Source organism: Marmota flaviventris, chromosome 5 (assembly GCF_047511675.1).
Source record: "Marmota flaviventris isolate mMarFla1 chromosome 5, mMarFla1.hap1, whole genome shotgun sequence".
In the NCBI taxonomy this organism is placed as follows: domain Eukaryota; kingdom Metazoa; phylum Chordata; class Mammalia; order Rodentia; family Sciuridae; genus Marmota; species Marmota flaviventris.
The window spans coordinates 86,784,030-86,791,349 of record NC_092502.1 but is presented as its reverse complement, the minus strand read 5'-3'; positions in this window follow the sequence as shown (position 1 = coordinate 86,791,349).

Here is a 7,320-nt window from a genome sequence, read left to right as displayed (position 1 = left end):
GTCGGTACTATGAAATCATAGAATGGAAAAATAAGATCAGCCTTCTGTCTTCTCTGCCTCAACCTTTGACTTCTTTTTACTTGAATGTAGCATTCTTTGATTAATTGCTCAACTAATGGACATCTGCCGCAGTCTGGCTGGGCACAAAATCACGAGCCACTCAAGCAGGAACAAAGTTTATTTTTTGAAACTGCCGCCAATGTCCAGTACGCGCCTGGGGAGATTTTTTTCACCCACGCGGCCTCCTCTCGGACGCCGAGCGAGCTCCTCCCCCGGAACTCCCTCCTACTGTACTTCCCCAACCAATGGGAACTCTCCAGGAGTCCCGTAGCCAGCCTAGGTGAACAGCAGGAGTCCAATATCCATATGAATGCAAATCTTAACATAATCATATCATCTCAATGGCTAGCTGGCGTCACCTTTCAACCAAAAATGCCATGCATCATATACTTGGCTCTTAGCATCTCCCCCCTTCTGTTTAAGTAACAAGCAATCTGGCTAGGGACCGTGCCTGTTAGGTTTGTCCAATTCAACATATGGTTCTTACCCGTCATCGGAAAACTGACTTTTAGGCGTCAGCCTCCTGTCTTAGGTTGATACCACTGCAATTGGATCATACCCGTCACTGACTACCGGTCCAGCATATAGCCATACTTGTGGATAGGCCTATGTACCAGTGGGGGGGTGAGGTTCTTTGCCTCACCTCTGTTGGCCCCCAAAATTAGACCATCACTAGTAGAAGGGAGGAGGATACAGAAATGTCATGACACCAAGTCAATTAACGGCTCCTAGGAAAAATTACATCACTGGTGACACATCAGCAAAGATACGCTAGCACTACCATAATTCTCTGCATCAACAAATAGATCACAAAGCATACAAGTGATACATAGTCCAGGCAAGTTCTGTAAACAGTTCAAAGTAGAGGAATCTATCAATATGTCCATATCCTCCCAAAATAAAGCATACAAGTGATACATAGTCCAGGCAAGTTCTGTAAACAGTTCAAAGTAGAGGAATCTATCAATATGTCCATATCCTCCCAAAATAAAGCATACAAGTGATACATAGTCCAGGCAAGTTCTGTAAGCAGTTCAAAGCAGAGGAATCTATCAATATGTCCATATCCTTCCAAAATAAATCGACTCATTGATTGAACATTACTTGTTGAGTTATAAATCATTGATGTATCAGCTTACACGGTTTGTTGTGATAACTCTCAAAGAAGTTGTAGTTTGGTTTTATCTTTGTCTTCACCGGCACTGGGATGAAAATAGGAATTTTGACAATGATGCTAAAAAAAAAAAATATGTAACATTTCAACAGGTACTAAGAAAACAATATTTAGAACAATTTACATTATCCTGAACAGAATTATTAAATATAATGAAAAGGAAAGGTGAAAGTAAACAAACAGATTTGTTAACCTTCTATTTGTTCATATATTAGAACAATCCTCAACAGCTGTTTACCCAAATTAAATTAAACTATTAAAATCACGTGAATAATAAAAATTTTTTTTTTTTTTGGATCCATGTGCATGAGTGCCCCTCATATGTGAAATATGGACATACGCACATACAGACATACAACACAAAACAGAAGTGTGCACACATAACATATAACACATAAGACAATAGTAAAGGCCTTGTAGCTTTACCTAGGTGAAATCTCCATTGCAATGTTCAAAAACTCCACAGTCAAAATATAAAACTGATCAGAAAAAACATTAACCTAGGTCTGTATGAGCTCAAAAATAAAATAGAACTTTATGATGTGGGAAAAAGCAATAATAAAATAGATATTGAAAAAAAAACATCCTGGTTAATCACTGTCACAGATGTAAGAATAGCCAAGCTGGAGATCTGGATATCAGCTGTTATGGATTTGAGTGGAATCATCTTCCTTTTGATCTGTAGGAGCTGTTTTAGTTAGTCTTTCTGGAATCCAAATCGGCTGCTGTTCTTCCTGTGGAAAAACACAAACAGAGCCCCGACTCCAGACTATCACTGGGTCAGGACCTTTCCATTGTCCTGTTAGAATATCTTTCCAAAGTACCTTAGGCTTATGTACATTTTTTGGATACAAATGTCTTTCCGCAGCACTAAGCCCTGATGAATCCAAATTTAAAAAGTTTAGAGTAAAAAGGGTTATTTTAAGTTTATCTTTGGGGGATATATACCCCTTTCCAATTCCCTCCTTTTGTTTCAATAAGTACATTTTAAAAGTTTGATGAGCTCTTTCAACTATGCCTTGTCCTTGTGGATTGTATGGAATTCCTGTTATGTGAGTAATGCCAAATGATGAGCAAAATTGTTTAAAAGAGGTGGACGTATAACCAGGACCATTATCGGTTTTTAACTGTTTTGGAACGCCCACAGTGGCAAAATTTTGTAAGCAATGAGCTATAACATCTTTAGTTTTTTCTCCAGCATGAAGGGAGCCCATCAGAAATCTGGAAGAAGTATCAACTGTAACATGTAAATATTTTAATTTTCCAAATTCTGGCAAGTGTGTGACGTCCATCTGCCAAATATGGTTAGGTATCAGTCCTCTAGGATTGACTCCAAGATTAATTTGTGGTAAAAATGTCACACAATTTTGACATTGTTTTATTATATGTCGGGCTTGTTCTTTAGTTATTTTAAAACGCTTTTGTAAAGTATTAGCATTGACATGGAACCTTTTATGAAAATTTATAGCTTCTTCTATTGTGGAGAAAATATGTATGTCATGTGTAGTTTTATCTGCTAACTCATTGCCCAAACTAAGGGCTCCAGGCAATCCTGTATGTGCCCTGATATGTCCTATAAAGAATGGATCTTTTCTGTCCCAGATTAGACTTTATATAGTAGAAAACAAAGAGAAAACAGTAGAAGAAGGGGAAATCCTACCAGCATCTTCAAGGGATACTATAGCATTAACTACATACTGACTATCAGAAAATAAATTAAATACAGAATTTTTAAACATCATAAAAGCTTGTAATACTGCATTAAGCTCTACCTTTTGAGCTGATTGTTTGGGTACTAAAAATGTAAAAGTTTGATCAGGGGTAACTACTGCTGCTGTACCATTATTTGACCCATCAGTGAATATATTTGGAGCATTCATGATAGGGGTTTTTTTTGTCATCTTTGAAAAAACTACAGGATGTTTAGACCAAAAAGACAACAAAGGATTAGACAGTAAGTGATTATCAAATGAAACATTAGATTTACACATGATTATTGCCCAAGTATTTAACTCATTAGCTAACTCATCAATTTGATCTATAGTATATGGAGTAATAATTTTATTGGGAGAAATCCCAAACACTCCCTTGGCTGCTTTTATTCCTTTGAGTATTAATTGTCCTACAGCCTCAGGATACCTAGTAAGAATAGTATTAGGAGAATAAGATAAATGTATCCACAATAATGGACCTTCTTGCCAGAATACTCCTGTAGGTATATTTTTTGTTGGCAGTACAATAAATAATAAAGGCAAACTTATATCAATTCTATCCAAATGCATATTTTCCATATATGTTTCAATGATTTTTAATGCCTTTCTTGCTTCAGGCGTCAACATGCGGGGTGAATTTGGATCTGATGGACCTTTTAGAATATCAAATAAAGGTCCCAACTCTCCTGTTGGTATGCCTAGATAAGGCCTTATCCAATTTATGTCTCCTAATAACTTTTGAAAGTCGTTAAGTGATTTGAGTTGATCTACTCGTATTTGAATTTTGGGTGGACGGACCATGGTTGAGGATAATAAAACCCCTAAATAATTAATTGGAAGATTTAATTGTACTTTATCTATTGCTATCTCTAGATTATAATTTTTTAATAAATTTGTAAGTGTGGCATAACATTCTAGCAATGTGTTTTTATCTTTATGTGCCAATAACACATCATCCATATAGTGAAATATTTGTAGTTCAGGATTTTGATTTCTAAGTGGCTGGATTGCTTTGTTAACATAAATTTGACACATAGTTGGACTATTAGCCATCCCTTGAGGGAGTACTTTCCATTCATATCTCTGATCAGGACCTTCATGATTTAGTGCAGGGATAGTAAATGCAAAATGTGGACTATCCTCGGGATGAATTGGAATTGAAAAAAAAACAATCTTTAATATCTATAGCTAAAACATACCAGGTTTTTGGTAAAGCAGACAATTGGGGAATCCCTGATTGAGCAGGTCCCATAATAACCATCTCATTATTAATGGCTCTTAAATCTTGTAATAATCTCCATTTACCAGATTTCTTTTTAACGACAAAAATGGGAGTATTATGGGGAGATACGGAAGGTTGTATATGTCCCTCCGCTAATTGTTGTTTGACCAGGTCATGGGCTATTTGTATCTTTTCTTTAGTCAGGGGCCACTGAGGAACCCACACTGGTCTTTCTGATTTCCAAGTAATTTTGATTGTCTCAGTGGCCCTTTCTGAAAACCCAATCCATGTCTATTTGTTTTTTGATCTATTTGAATTGGTGCTGTCATACCTTGTTCTTGTTCTCTTAATCTTTCTTCTTTCCTAAAGCCTTGTCTAGCCCTAGTAGTGGGCGCATTAGGATTGATGTTATTTGTTAATGTCAAACCTAATTGATCTAGGACATCTCGTCCCCATAAATTTATAGGAAGATGATCCAATACATAGGGCTGTATAGTTCCTTCACATCCTTCAGGATCCTTCCAATCTAATACCATTGCACTTCTATGGGGATTAGTTGCCACTCCTAGGCCTCGAAGCGTTTGAGTGGCTTGTTGTAATGGCCAGTGTTTTGGCCATTCTTGACGAGATATTATGCTAAGGTCTGCACCTGTATCAAGTAGCCCATTAAAGTCATGTCCTTGAATATTTAGTTTTAGCATTGGGCGAGAATCTAGATTTAAAGACAGCATAGCCCAATCTACACCTGTGGAGCCTAATCCCCTGGAACCTCTTTCTACAGTACAACTGGAAAATTTATCATGTAGGCTGGGTATTATTAATAACTGTGCTATTCTATCTCCTGGTGAAATTACTGATATACCTCTTGGAGAACTAGCTATAATTTTTATTTCACCTTCATAATCGGGATCAATTACCCCAGGACTTATCATAAGTCCTTTTAGTGTTGAAGAACTGCGTCCCAATAATAAGCCTACTGTTCCTTGGGGAAGAGGTCCTTTTACTCCTGTGGGAATGATTTGAACTCCCATCTCTGGAGTTAGTACTGCTCTGGCAGAGGCGCAGATGTCCAACCCTGCGCTCCCTCTAGTTTGTCTGATGAGGGATTTAATGGATAATGCGTCCTGGGCACTACCTTGATGGTGTTGCTGGGTTCCTCCACTGCCCCGTATATTTGTGGTTTTGGGCCCCGGAGCATTGGGCCCTCCAGTCCGTTTTTTGGCAATGGAGCCTGATGTCTTTCTCCACGATATCGTGGGTAAACACTTGGTCCTTGTCTGTTTTTTGATAACGGAATACCTTCTATGGTGGTTTGAGAACGGCATTCATTAGCCCAATGTTTCCCTCTACGGCATCGTGGGCAAATACCCGGTATTCTATTCCTTTGATACCTAGCCTTGTTAAACCCTCCTCCTATGGGGCAACTCCTTTTAAAATGTCCTGTTTGATCACAATTATAGCATGTTTTTGGCCTGGCATCTAAAGCCTGTTGTACTGCTGCTAAGACTTGCCCTTGTTCATTAATGTCTCTACATAATTTAATATATGTGTTTAAATCTTCATGTTTCCATGGTCTGATGACCTCTCTGCAGCAACGATTTGCTTGGTCATAAGCCAGTTGTTTTATAAATGGCATTGCCTGTTCTGTATCTCCAAATACTCTAGATGCTGTCTGAATAAGCCTATCTACAAATTCAGCGTAAGGTTCATTAGCTCCTTGTATTACCTTAGATAATTGTCCTTGTAAATCTCCATGCCCCTGTAAAGTTTTCCATGCCCTAACTGCGTCTGCAGCAATTTGTGCGTATACGCCAGGATCATATTCAATTTGTTGCCGTTGACCCTCATAAGGTCCTTTTCCTAATAACATCTCTAGATTTCTTTGAGGGTAACCGGCTGTTGCATTTCGCCTAGCTGTCTCCATGCAAAATTCCTCATTGGCAACCTTCCATAACAAATATTGTCCTCCATTTAGCACAGATCGACACATGTTAGCCCAATCTGCTGGCGTCATGTCTAAGTTGGTAATGGATTCGACCATGCTCACAGTGAAGGGTGCTTGCGGCCCGTAGGTTGTTACAGCCTCCTTTAATTGCTTCACTGTTTTGAAATCTAAAGCACGGTGAATTCGTTGCCCTCCTGCCTGCTCAAGTACAGGGCATGCTAATCTTTGGGGTCCTGCCTCAGGATTCCGTCCATCAACTACGGGAGTTGAGGGCCGCTCAGCTGTAGATGGAGCTGTTGGTTGAATTACGCCCTCTGGTGATAGAACGGGGTTAGTAGCAGCCTCCTGTTGTAATTCCCCGCCTGATGGTTGTTTTTCCTCTAAGCTTTCTTTCTTCAAATCTTCCTCTGTCTGACTAGCTTGAGAGACCTTCTCTTTCGCTTGACCTAACATGTTTTCTACCATAGTCTGGACCTCTAACAATTTACTTAACAGTCTTTCGGTTTGTTTTTTACTAGTTTCTAATCTACTATAAAGGTAACGCAACCCAATAAGATAGCATAAAACAAAACCGAAACAGAATGAAACAAAAACTGAACAAAGAATAGTTGTATCAATTTTCTCTTTCTCAGGGCCGAATAACTTCAAACCTTGAGCCAACCAATTTTCCCAGTTTGCCTGAGAAAATTCTAGGGATAGGCAGCTTGAAACAAAAACAAGATAAATCAAAACGAGAACACATTGTTTTTTGAAATGGTCACCCATTTTGTTGCCTTCCCTCAGGGGCGAGCAATTTTACTCACCTCCAAGCTTCAGGCGTTCCCCGTGCGGGCCGCCAGTTGCCGCAGTCTGGCTGGGCACAAAATCACGAGCCACTCAAGCAGGAACAAAGTTTATTTTTTGAAACTGCCACCAATGTCCGGTACGCGCCCGGGGAGATTTTTTTCACCCACGCGGCCTCCTCTCGGACGCCGAGCGAGCTCCTCCCCCGGAACTCCCTCCTACTGTACTTCCCCAACCAATGGGAACTCTCCAGGAGTCCTGTAGCCAGCCTAGGTGAACAGCAGGAGTCCAATATCCATATGAATGCAAATCTTAACATAATCATATCATCTCAATGGCTAGCTGGCGTCACCTTTCAACCAAAAATGCCATGCATCATATACTTGGCTCTTAGCAGACATCTCCATTGAAATGGAAATGCTCT